Here is a 13,871-nt window from a genome sequence, read left to right as displayed (position 1 = left end):
AAACATACGTAATCGATAACTTTTTAATGAATGATGCCTCCTGAATTGTTTGTTTGTTTGTTTGTTTTTCATACTAAGATTATTATTGTGAAATTTTGATAACACTGTTATAGGAAACATAACCAAAAAATTAATTATTTATAAAGGACAAATATATTGTGACAAACAACCAATATACACACTAAGCTCGCATAGCACCGACTAACACCAAGTGCTGAACCTTTGCCTGTCAAGAAACAAAGTATCAAAATAAGATACGTTTAATAATTTAAGCAACCTCTCTTTGGCGCAATGCAGTTTCCTTCCTGCAAGACATCGGAAATTCAAGGCAACAATAAAGAAAATTAGAATAGATTGTCTTTATATATATATATATATATATATATATATATATATATATATATATATATATATGAGTAGGGTTCACACGGAAAGTGTGTTTTTCCTAGAAAGTCTAGGAAGCGATCTGGTCCATCCGATTGGTGTGTTTAAGGGTTGAGATTAAATCAATGGCAATCTTGTAATATTTGAGTTTAATTAATTGATTGTTTTAAATGAGTAGGGGCAATTTTGTCAATGGCCGTGTTTTAAATCAATTAGATAACCGCCCAGTTCCTAAATTCAAGCGATTTTCCCTCTCTCTCTCTTCAAACCCATCTTGGAAACCCCAATCCCTTCCAAAAATAACTACAATCATGGAAGAAGATAACTTTAGAAACGATGGAGAGCACCGGATCAAATTAAAACACTTCTCCATCTCCACCATCTCCGAGTTCATCATCACCATTCAAATATTGTTCTTATCATCTCTGTTTTCTTGACGATGTGTTTTACAGCAAGCAAATTAATACAGTTGTGTTTTAGCAGCAAGCAGATTCATACAGTTGTGGTTTAGCATCCAGATTCATACAGATGTGTTTTAACAGCAAGCAGATTCATACAGTTGCGTTTTAACAGCAAGCAGATTCATACAGATGTGTTTTAACAGCAAGCAGATTCATACAGTTGTGTTTTAGCATTCAGATTCATACAGATGTGTTTTAACAGCAAGCATATTCATACAGTTGTGTTTTAGCATTCAGATTCATACAGATGTGTTTTAACAGCAAACATATTCATACAGTTGTGTTTTAACAGCAAACAGATTCATACAGATGTGTTTTAAGAGCAAGCAGATTCATACAGTTGTGTTTTAGCATTCAGATTCATACAGTTGTGTTTTAGCATCCAGATTTATACAAATGTGTTTTAACAGCAAGCAGATTCATACAGATGTGTTTTAACAGCAAGCAGATTCATACAGTTGTGTTTTAGCATTCAGATTCATACAGTTGTGTTTTAACAGCAAACAGATTCATACAGTTGTGTTTTAACAGCAAGCAGATTCATACACTTGTGTTTTAGCATTCAGATTCATACCGTTGTGTTTTAACAGCAATCAGATCCATACAGTTGTGTTTTAGCATTCAGATTCATACAGTTGTGTTTTAACAGCAATCAGATTCATACCCTGTGTTTTACCATCTTTATATTGTGGGATCTATAAAAAAATTGGCTTTAGCACTGTAAACTGTTAAAACACAGCACCAAGAACATGCTGATAAATTGCAGTAATCTTCTGAACAATGGAATATGCGATGTAATGTGACATGGAATTTTAGTTAATGAACACATTGACTTCCAGATTTGAGTTTGAAAATAATAAAAATTCCGAAAATCATGGAATTTTAGTTAATGAAGATACATTCCAAAAATAAAATTAAAATGTGAAATTACATGATAGCCCTTCTACTTAAAATCCCTCAATGACACATGTCCAATTCTTATTCCTTCCTAGACTTTCTAGGAAAAATAGACTTTCCACCCAACTCCTACTCTATATATATAACATGCATTTTGGTAGGAGAAATATTAACCCGCTTAACAATTTTGCTTCCAACGAAATTCCTTCGCCAAGAGAAGCCACCCAAACAAAAAAAATACAAATGAGTACTTATGGAAGAATTTAAAGCCCATAAAGTAAAGGCGTGAAGCATATGAGATGCATAACTCTTGCAATCTTACTAAATGATATCAAGTTCAAAATATATTCCTACACAAGTACATATGTCGAACATATGAAAACAATTGTAGAATATGGTTGTTAGGAATTAATGTGCCTTTTTCATACTGATTTCCTTCATTTTTTGGTTTTTTTTAATCATTTTAGAAATCAATATACAACAGAAAATAAGAAGAATATGACCTGCTTCTCAAGCTCCTTAACCCTTTTCTCTGCATCTTGACAACTTTCTTCAGCAATTCTAAGCTGCACAAGTAGATTGATTATTATTTATTAGAGATTATATAAACCAAGGGTATCGCAATTATGTGAAACATAGTACTATGAAAGCAGGGTAAATGTATAGATTACAAACTCACCTTCTCAAGGGCATTCTCATTCTCTTCTTGTAGCATATCAAGCTGTATTAAATTGCAAAATATAAAAATCATAAATATATATAATTATACTTCATCAGTAGTAACATCATACTTTTACATATCTAATATGTAACACACAAGATATGGTCACATGTGCTGATCAAGAAAGAGAAAGCAAGTTAAAAAGAGAAACTTATTACATACTTCATCACGAAGTGCAGAAGCCTCTTGACCATCTGCATTTTTCGAGTTATTTTCACCCAGTTCCATAGGACCTGAAATTTATGCCAAATACAAACAGTCACATAAATTTATTGATCATGAAGAATTGAACTGATGCAACTTTTTTGTTTTCTCTTTTACCTTTTGTTTGTTTGTTTCTTGCTTGGAGGATCAATTGGAGGAATAACCATTGGGGTTCTCAAAGATGCTTTGCTTGGCGGTAACGATGGCAGCATGCTCTTTGATTTTGATGGCACTCCACTCAATGCGGATGTAACCCGCGATGGCTGAGTTTCCTCTGATCTGGTCCTAGCTAGCTAACCAAACCAAAACAAAACATACAATATTCAGCTTGTTATGCTTATTAATCAAAAAGGACAAAATTCCAATTTCCAAATTCCAACTGGCAAAAGAATTTCAGTGACAATAAACATGAGCTATTATTAACATAACCATCACATTACGTGTAGCAAAGACTGTTAGATTCATCTAATAGAGCCAAAATTAACAATTAAAAAAACAATTAGAGTACATTATTCACTAAATGTGTAACAAAAGAATACAGCTGACAACTCTAGGGACTGAAAGTTAAAATTAACATCAACCTATATATCACCTTATCAAACACTAATTAAACAACAATTATAGCATATTATTCACTAATGTCTAACTAATCAATGCAGCTGATAACTCTTGAGCAACATACACTAAATCAACCAAGTGGACTTGTATAAACGTGTTTGAAGGACCGTTTTACTAATTTGGGTAAAAAACGATCTAAATATTTAATTAGGAAACAGTGAGCAAAAATTAGGTTTCAAAAGCTTTAGGTGGTAATTTAAATATAAAATATCGTGGAAGTGTGGATCTTAGTAATCAAACATGCTTCAGTCTATACTTCAATAACTTGTATAAAAGGAATCGGGTCTGCAAAAATATTTAACCGAAAAAATAACAGTCTCCAAAGTCAAGAAAGTCAAAATCTCATATTCGAAACTTGAAATTAAAACAGATCATAGAAGATAATCAAATCAAATGAATCACAATACAAAACCTAATATCGACAAAACCAAAGAGATTCGGGTCGCACACTACTAAACTTGATAAATTGAAACTAATTGAAGAGTAAAGACTTACCAGAATTGATTGATTAACCGGATGCAGAGAAAGAGAGGGTTGTACCCATTCGATTTGCGACTTCATTGAGGACACAAATAAATCTTGATTAGAATAAGGAATTAGGTCAGAAGCACCACTTGGAATATGAAAATAGAATGAAGAGCAAACCTTCAACCATTAATTTTAGGGTTTTCATATGAGAAATGGAGTGGGTAAGGATTAGCGTGTATAGAAAGATGGAGGCTAGATTGAATGAGGGAAGAAGAATAAGAATCAGAGAAGAGGGAGGAAGAGAAACCCTAATCGGCGTTGCCATATGAGAGAATAGGATGAACAGGGAAAGAAAAGTCCCGGGTTGTGTGTTTATATATGCGATGTATTTCGACCCGAAAGATGGTAAATGGATCCCGCGTATGCGTTCACCATAGGGAAATCAAGGAATGCTAGTTTTGGCGGGAAAATGAGGAATAGAGCCTCTAGATGGTGGACACGTGTTCCCTAATTAAGGCTTTTATTAGGTTGTATAGATTCGTTAGGATTTATACATGGTACATGTTTACTACAATTTCTCAAATATGTAAAGAGCGTATCTTTACTATTTTTATATTTATTTATATAATTTTTATTATTCTTTTGACCCATGTCCTACAGATTCTAGACTCAACAAACCGGTCATGATTAGCATCGATCTTAATTATTTTTTTTAACGGTAAACTTCATGTTAAGGTTATCGCACTCTCCAAATCGGAGAGCCCCGTATTGCCCCACTCTGGTCAGGCTATGTTGTCTTAACTGTGCCCACGCTGGCTTTAAAGTTTGGCTTTTTTGGGCGTTTCCCCGGGAAACCATACCGGCAGCAGCCACTTGACAGTCGTTGTGTAATCACAAGAACAGAACTCTCTGGCGTAAGGGTGGAGGGTATAGTAGCGGGGAGTTGGGTGTTTGAGTGGGAGTCACCGATCGGTGACCACCCCCCTTGATTGAGTTGGGTGTTTGAGTTGGAGAGAGTGAACAAAAATCGGTGATTGTTCACCGATGTGATTGAGAGGAGAGGAGAGAGAGAGGAGAGACCAATCAAGTTTTTTTTTAATTGAGGGGTGTTTGACCATACCTAGTGATTGAGTGTAAAATGGGGAGTAGAATGAGGAGTTGACATGGTATTATTGGGTAGGATTTTACTCAAACACCCTACGGTGATTGACTATACCCTCCACCCTAACACACGGTGGGACGAAAACCCGGTTGGACTCGGGAATCAAACTGACAAACTCACACAAGGCCTAGTTCAAATCTTTCATTGCCTATATCCACCCCATATGACACAAGTAAGAATTAAACTTAAGTCTCTAATGAAAAATCCAAACATTCTACCACTAGAACACAAATAAGGGTTGATCTTAATTAATTAGGATCCATTATGACACTAATCGTTCAATACTTATCATAACGGAGATGTCATGATCTCAACTCATCAATCATGATTGGTGGTATCACACCATCAATGTTGCAATAAACTAACCTATAGCTAAATTTTCACATACAGTACCTATCAAAGCTTTTTATTACAATAACCTTCCAAGTGGTCAACTCAACTAAATGGTGGTTGTGGTTTAGAAATAAAGTTATTCAAAGTCAAAATGTAAGGAAATTTGTCATTTGTGTCATTTATCAGGAAGTAGTGCATAAGCTTTAACTTTTAGTTTTTTTAATAAAGAGTTGGTGACCTTAGTAAAGTGTAAAGATATGGCTACAACTCGTAATCTCTTTGCTTATTTTAAAAACGATTACAGTTGATTTTTTTTACAGTTGATAACCGATGGTTTTTTAACTAAATTAAACGAGGTGTTTTGCAATTTTTGAAGATTTTATTTATTTATTTATTAAAAAGCTATACGAAGAGCTTAAACTCAACTATTTTTTTTTAAATAGACATATATATTTCTGAAAGCATCTTTAACGAAAATAAAAAAAAGGTAGATGCACGGTACCCCTGACCGCGGAAGTGATCTCACTTCCTAAGCTAGCGACCCGACAACGCTGCCTGGCAGAGAAACCCCTGCCAACTCAAGGGGAACCAAAGAGCCTGGGGTTACCAGGTTTCGAACCCATGACCTCAAAGGATCCTCGAGCCGGTTGAATAGAATGTTTTCATAAAAACGAATTTTTAGAATAACGAATCTAAATATTTACGAGTGTATATACAAATGTTACACGTTCACCGCTTGAGAAAGGCAATATCTTGACGTTCTTGCTATTAATGATTATATAACTAATCATATTAATAATTCCTTATCAGAATCATTACATTTTTATTTTATTTTTATAGCCTAGTAAGCATTAAGTACCTAAAAAGGCATAATGTTAATTGGAATTGACTTCTATGTATCAAACTTATCTTAGTATTAATTTGATCTTTTAATTATTAAATCAGTGACACACAAAACTTGCAGGCCCATATATATATTCTTATTCTATAGAAAGTGTCACACCTACCATTCTACCTCTAATAGTAAATTTGGGCATGTGTCAAAAAGCAAGAAGTAGACCATTTTGAACAATAAAGTTTGAAATTATTGGGGCAATATAATTTTTTTATACAAAGAGTCTAAATTACACTTTCTAAGAATATTTATGTTCGGAATGTAACAGATTTTCATGTGTTTTCTAAGAAGCTACAAGATACAAAATTATTTTATGTGATATGATATTAATTATTATTTAAATCTTACCTAAAAACGATATGCCTTTTCGTAGGCCGATGGGTTGGAGATCAATATCGTGATAGCTAGAAAACCTTTTTTAGCTCTCTTTGGCTCTCATTAGTAAAAACAACCAAACCCCCTGCTAGCAAGGAGCTAGCAGAAAGAAGCATACCGACAGAACAAACAATTACAAGAAATATTTTTCACTTTAGCCGATCTGAAACAGCTTTAATCCACCAAAAGCTCATCGATTGATATCGCTCAAAATGTCTCCATCTTTACCAGAGTGTTTGAGAATATAAGATTATTCCTTGCATTTCAAATACTCTAACAAACAACTAGAATGATGGATTGAATCGCCTTCTGGTTCACGATACCACCAAAAATGAGTTGTGCCAAATATAATATGTTCTTATGCTTATTATTGTGTACGTTTTTTGTTGGTCTACGTTTTGACATCGATTTTGTTTTTTTTGTTTTTTTCAAGAAATGAGACAGGTCAAATATAATACGTTTCTGTGCTTCTTTTTATGTATGTTTTCACTTGATCTACGTTTTGACGTAAATTTTGTTCGGAAACAACTCGAGTTAAATATAATATATTTCATTAGACGGTATAAATCCGAGTCACTTTATGTTTCGACACCAGCGCAACGTGTCATACCATTCTTTAACTTAAAAAACAATATTTTCTTACGTGCTTATTATTATGCATGTGTCGGTATAAATTCAAGTTGGTTTTCGTTTAGACGTAAATTTTTATTTTTATATTAAAGATACCATTTACATCTCCATTTACAATTAATTTAAAATAAGCACGTACAAATGTCAAATTTAAATTTGTTTTTATGGTTTTCGGTGAATGTAAAACACGTGTAGATGTTCTTTTAAGCATATTTCTTTCGGCTGCTAAACTGAACAAAAATAGAAATTTTTGAAATTTTTTTTGTCTCTTTGTCTTTTTTATGTTTTTTTTTTATACTTTTACCCTTCAACTTTCGGCATTGACACTTACAACCTCTTAACTTCATAAAAACTTTTTAATCGAGTTTTACGTGTTTATATTTATGTGCGTGTGGGTATAAATTCAAGTTGATTACGTTTCGACGTAATTTTTATTCCCGAAAATGAGTTGGGTCAAATATAATATGTTCTTATGCTTATTATTGTGTACATTTTAAATTGGTCCACGTTTTGAAGTAATTTTTTTTTCCGGAAATAGTCGGGTCAAATATAATATGTTTTCGTGCTTATCTTTATGTATGTTTACAATTGGTCTACGTTTTGACGTAAATTTTGTTCAGAAACACTTGGGTCAAATATAATACGTTTTCATTAGACAGTATAAATTCGGGTCAATTTACGTTTCGGCACCGCCGCAACGCGCCATACCATTCTTTAACTTAAAAAAACAGTATTTTCTTACGTTTTAATTTTTATGCACGCGTCAGCATAAATTCAAGTTGGTTTATGTTTAGACGTAAATTTTCATTAAAGTTATATTAAAGATAACGTTTATGTAACGATAACTATACCGATACTGGCTAATGAAAAGATTTACAGATTAACACAGACCATTGTAAAACCCCTTAGCAAATCCCACACCGGCCGGGACAGGAGAGATCCCTGGTTCATAAGGAATGTCCTTCCCTCTTAAATCACCAACCCATTTTTGGCTTAATTGGTTGTGGAGCACATGAAAACTCCATAGTATACTTTTGTCCAATTTAAATTTATTTTTTGAATTTTCGATGGATGTAAAGCATATGTAAATATTCTTTTGATCAAATTTCTTTCGACTGTCTCACTGAATCAAAATAGAAATCGACCGAAATCGCGTAACGTAGCACATATAATCTTATTAGTTTTCTATTAACTTATGATCTTTTATTGTTAAAAGCATAGTTATCATAGTTATCAGGACATGATGTTAGCATTGATAATTTTGTCAGTTGCATTGGTAGGTTAAAATTGATTAACTTCGTGTCAAAGCTAAAATTGTTAACTCGTTTATAAATAGGTTAATGAGTTGTAATCAACCTAACAACATGGTTATTAGGGGAGTGAGGGTGGTCACAAGTGATGGAGTTCTATTACTCACAAACATCCAATCAAGTCACGCCATGTAATCAGCAACTATTCAATCACTCACAAGCATTTTTTAGTGACGGTGGTCATCACTAGTGATGAAATTCCATCACTCACAATTTTTTTTATTAGAAATTAATAATAAAACACTAAAATTATAAATTTCATTAAAATTAAAACATACTAGTTCAATTTAACATACTAGAAATATTTTAGGCTACAACTTAAAAAAAATACTAAAAAAACTCTACACCTCGTCCGACTCATGAAACTCCAAACCTAAAGAACCTACTAGTTTGATTAAATCGTATCTCAACTGAAAGTGAGTTTCTTCATAACGCAAGTCTTGTTGGATATTTTCTGGAACTTGAACTTGTGTAGGAGGATCCGGCACCCAATCCGGAGATATTGCACGTCCGTCTTCTTTGACTATCATATTGTGCAATATGATACATGCATATACTATGCGATGTATGGATTTCTTGTTCATCGCACGAACCGGTCGGTGTAGTATACCTCATCAACCCTTTAAAACACCAAAAGCTCTCTCAACATCTTTTCTTGCCGATTCTTGCAATTTTTTGAACACGATTTCTTTAGCCTCGACAGGAAATGAAGGAGCTTTCACAAAAACAGACCATGAAGGGTAGATACCATCCACAAGAAAAAAGCCTCGTCTGTAATATCGTCCGTTAACATAGAATGGAGAGAAGGGTGCGGTACCATCCGTTAGGGTTTGAAACAACGGCGACGTGTGCAACACATTGATGTCGTTGTTTGAACCTGGAACACCGAAATATGAATGCCAAATCCATAAATCATTCGACGCCATCGCTTCTAGTATGATGGTTGGTCTTTTGATGTCACCCCTAACATACGCCCCTCGCAACTCTCGTGGACAATTTTTCCACTCGATATGTGTACAATCGATGCTACTGAGCATCCCTGGAAAATGTCATCTAGCCTCATCTGCGGCGTAAATACGTGAGATGTCGTGGCTCGTCAGTTTACGTAAAAACTCTTTATCATACAACTTAATGACCGCGTTGCAAAAAAATTGCAGACATCCACGGGAAGTTCTGGCCTCCATAGCTAGGTATTCATCATATTGATCAGGAGGGTTACCTGTCGCTAGTTGGCGAATGGAGGGCGTGCATTTTTGTATCGGCGTGAAACTTGGTTTGCCTCTCGCATCGTAACGTTCTTGAAACCATTCATCGCTTGCTTCGATGTCTCCAACAATCTTTAAAAATAATTCTTTTGATAAACGAAACCGATCTCTAAACGTTTCGGTATTGTAGAGCGGATTTTCCCCAAAATAATCGTTCATTAACACTTCGTTGGCACGTATACGATCACGGTCTAACATCTTCTTCTTTGGGCGGGACGAACTAGATTCAAGTTCGTTATTGTCACACCCTGTCTTTTGCGGAAGCGTATGATGTGTGACTGGTTTAATATCATTGCATTCAATCGTAATAAACAACTACATGATCAAAACGATGTTCATCCATTCATAAAATTTGAGTATTACAAACACTGGTTATTTAAGTTTTTAAAACACAACCTTTGTCTAGGTTACAAATCAACAACAAGTGGATTAACCTCGACTGTGTCGATTAACCTCGACTGTGTGATTAACCTCGACTGGGACTCCGAAGCACTACTAGGTACTAGTTGTGACCATGAGTGGGGTTCGGTCGTACCCGTTAGATCTAACCCTCGTCCCTAATTAATGAATGTTTTTAATGGCTTGGTACTAGTTTTCACCAAGACTTTATGGCATTTTTAGCATTTCTTGGTACTAGTTTTCACCAAGAATTTATGGCATCTTTAACACTGCTTGGTATTAGTCTTCACCAAGAGTTTATGGCATTTTTAGTATTAAGTCTATGCTCACATGATCTAGTATTTCATAGGCATTTCATGCCGTTTAAGTATTTGTACATGTATTTCACCCCCGAGAATTATAAAACCAAAAACAGTTAAAGAAAAGGGGGAGCATGAACTCACAAATTTGTGTTCCTGCGTCGTAAACTTCACCGGATTTGCTTATCTAGCGTCGTGACCTAAACGTGTTTATTAACGTTAGTCACTAGACTTGTATCGCACAAGTACAAGTCACTATCTTTTGTATATGTGTTCTTGTGTTAAAAATAATTTATATTTTGTCCAATTAATATATTTTCATAAATATATCTTCTTGTATGTGTCTAAGCATGTTGTATGTGTATTTTTGTATTCTTACTCTTATGAGTATTTAGTGTATTTTCAAGTCCTAATACACTATTCATGTATAATACATACTACATACACTTAGCACAAAATTTAGTGATCAATAAATACATATATTTTTCCTCAAAAATATACATACTTAATATCAATTTTAATCTTGAAGGAATAATCGTCTTCTTATCTTGAAGTTTTCATAAAAATTGGGAAACCTTGGTAAATATTTTTAGGTACATTTTTAGGGAATAAGTTTCACAAAAACTTATATTTTTCTAAGTGTCAAAATTTATAGAAATTTTGACAGAGTTTCCCCTAAAAATGGAGGTTTCCCATGTTTTCAAAACATGTGTTTATTTTCTTTTAAAACATCATTAACAATCAACAACAAATCTCTAAACCATATTACACTAGTCAAGTGCAAAAACAATGCACTTTACATAACAACATGAACTTGGTTTTTCATAAAAACGCGTAGTAACTTAGTGGGGTGTTTAGTGGGTTTAGTTACCCTCCAAAGTGTGTTTACTTTTGTTAAAATCTTACTCTTGAAAAGATTTGGTGTTTACAACTTGTAAACCTAATTTACAAAAATGTTTATCCATAACATCTTCTTGTTTCTCTAGTGTTTATTTACTTGTCTTTCCACTAAAAACAGTGTAGATTTTTGTAAAAATCATGATCTTTTAAAAATCACATTTTTAACTTGGTTCCTTTAGAAAAATCACTCACACATCTTAGATTTACAAGATTACTAGGTTACTTTGTTCATTATTTTACAAGAATCATTTTATTTTCAAGTTCATGTCTTCACTAGAAGGTGATTATCTTATGTTGTTACTTAATCATCTCCCTACTTGCTAGATTATGTGTTTAATCACCATCTAGCAAGATTCATGTGATGATTAACATCATCAACTCAAGAAATCAACAAGCAAATATCATTTATGCACTAAACAACATTATAACAACAAGATTCATCATACTTCATGCTTTATGTTTCAAGATTTAAGTGTATGTTCTTTAGTGTTCTTGCTATTTCAACATATTATATCTTTTAACCACCATAAATATGAAGGAAACAAGGTTACAAGAGTCTTACTACTAGCTTGAAGCTAGGGAAGAACAATGGTGAAAATCAAGTGGATAAAAGCTAGCGAATGAGGTCCTTCAAGTTCCGTGAGCACCGAGCTTCCTAAACCACCTTCTTACACCTTGAGCTGATCATGGATTGAATGGACTTGAAAAATGAAAGTGTGTGGGTATGGGGGAGCTCTCGGCCGAAGCTTGGGGGAAAGAGGAGAAGAAGTGAAGTGTTGAATGATAAGTTCATGTCCATTATGTAATCTCTAACTCCTTTTGTCCAATGGTCTTAATGTTTCCTAAGTACACTACCAAATCTTCCACCAAATCATATGGGATTTGTACAAGATCTTGATGAGATTATGTAGCATCTAGTAATTAGGCCATGTGGCCGATTTCTAGGATGTGGGGAGGGGTCCAATTGTAACTTTTAACCAATTGGTTGTCATGTAATCCATATTCAAGTATTTAGTTAGTTTAATTAGTTACTAGATGTTTGAGTGGGTGTTAGGGTGTTTGGGAACTATAACTAGCTCAGAAAAATAATAATAATGCTTCTAGCAATATTTTGGTGTTCCGGGTAATGTCCGGTTGTTCGGTTAGATACAGTTCTGTTAAAGTGCTAAGTTATTCCGTATAGTGTCCTTTAAGTATTCTTTTGTGACACTTTCAATTCCCAACACTTGGGGAAGTATTCTGGATCAATTTGTTATGTTTTTGCATGCTAAAATCTTGTCATATTGCTGAATTTTGCTAAATTATATAAAATTCAGCTTTTAAAGTGTATTTCAGGTGCTTTTTAGTGCGTATTTTAGCTTTCGGAAAGTCTATATATAAACCCTTGTATGTACTCTTGGGTTTTAATGTATTATTGTCGTTGGACCTATTCATAGGCTCCAATTCTATTGTCTAACTGCTTTCTGCAGAATTGTCGACACAATGTGTCTTACCGGTGAGTTTACTAGTATTTTTGACGCAACGCTATCATAAAGTAATTCTTGTAGTATAAGACGTGCATGAATTCACTTGTATAGAAATCAGAAATTTATTTGTCTTGTAAACTGGATCATGTACGTGAATCTTATTTATGGGTTCAACGATTGTTCCTTGAGTTAGGCTCCTCTACAGACTTGACACATGAATGTGCCGCGATCACTACTGATCTTTTTCTAGAAGTTTCATCTTGTGAACAATGGTTCTGAACCCTACATTGGGGATTTAACCTTTTCGTTTTCCAAATCACACTATGCCCTCTTTAGGCGAGGCTATCATTTTAGTCATACTTTTTGTCTCAAATTCTTACGATTTCTGCCGCTCATCGGCGTAATCTTTCTGTATTCTGTGGGTTGTCTCAATGTGGTCACATATCTGAACGATCTTGCCTCTAGATTTTCCTGAACCAACTCGGGCCAGTAGATTGTCTATTTCCGGTCTCCCTTCAACATGACGGGAATCGACTCATTATGTTCCCTCTAAAGCTTCACACGAAGCGGTTTAAACGGCGGTGTGATAAATACTTTTGTAGGAAAAACTCCACTAAGGTCGAGTGAGTGTTCCAACTTTTCGTCAAAGTTTATCACACAAGCACGCAACATGCCCATACAGTCTGCATCGTTCAGTAGCTTAGTTCATCTTTGTTAATATTTAAGTTCTTGTGATCATTGGTGTGCTGCAATCTTTGTGATCAGTAAAGACCGTGCAGCGTTTTCTTTCAGGTAATGACGTCAAATTTGCGGCGCGCAATTACGGTATCTAGATCAAGGCTTCTTCTCATGATCTCTTAATCAATGTGCCGCGTATGCAATGTTGTGGTCTCGTTGCATCGACGTACAATCGAGACTTGTCGAGAAGCGTCACATAATTGCAACTCTAGCTCCTTAGCTCTTGGTTGCAGGGTTGGCATGAATTTCGTTCTTATCCACCATGTATCTTAAAGTTCTCACTTCGCGAATTCGAAATCCGCTTTCCGTCGTCATAGCACATATCTGTTCTTTTCTCTAAGAGTTG

The 13,871-nt window shown here is 34.5% G+C and overlaps 1 long non-coding RNA gene across 1 annotated transcript; it reads right to left on the bottom strand.

The window, feature by feature from the left end:
• Positions 1 to 2,232: 2,232 nt before the first annotated feature.
• LOC110927885 lies at positions 2,233 to 2,695 on the bottom strand. Its single transcript, XR_002585977.2, has 3 exons — positions 2,626 to 2,695; positions 2,422 to 2,463; positions 2,233 to 2,308 (listed from the first exon to the last, which is right to left on the bottom strand). It is a non-coding gene; the product is annotated as an uncharacterized LOC110927885 (long non-coding RNA).
• Between the last annotated feature and the right edge of the window lie 11,176 nt (positions 2,696 to 13,871).

The sequence above is a fragment of the Helianthus annuus genome, chromosome 3 (genome assembly GCF_002127325.2).
Source record: "Helianthus annuus cultivar XRQ/B chromosome 3, HanXRQr2.0-SUNRISE, whole genome shotgun sequence".
NCBI lineage: Eukaryota > Viridiplantae > Streptophyta > Magnoliopsida > Asterales > Asteraceae > Helianthus > Helianthus annuus.
The sequence above is the reverse complement of the archived record's forward strand: the minus strand, read 5'-3'. Positions and strand labels throughout refer to the sequence as shown.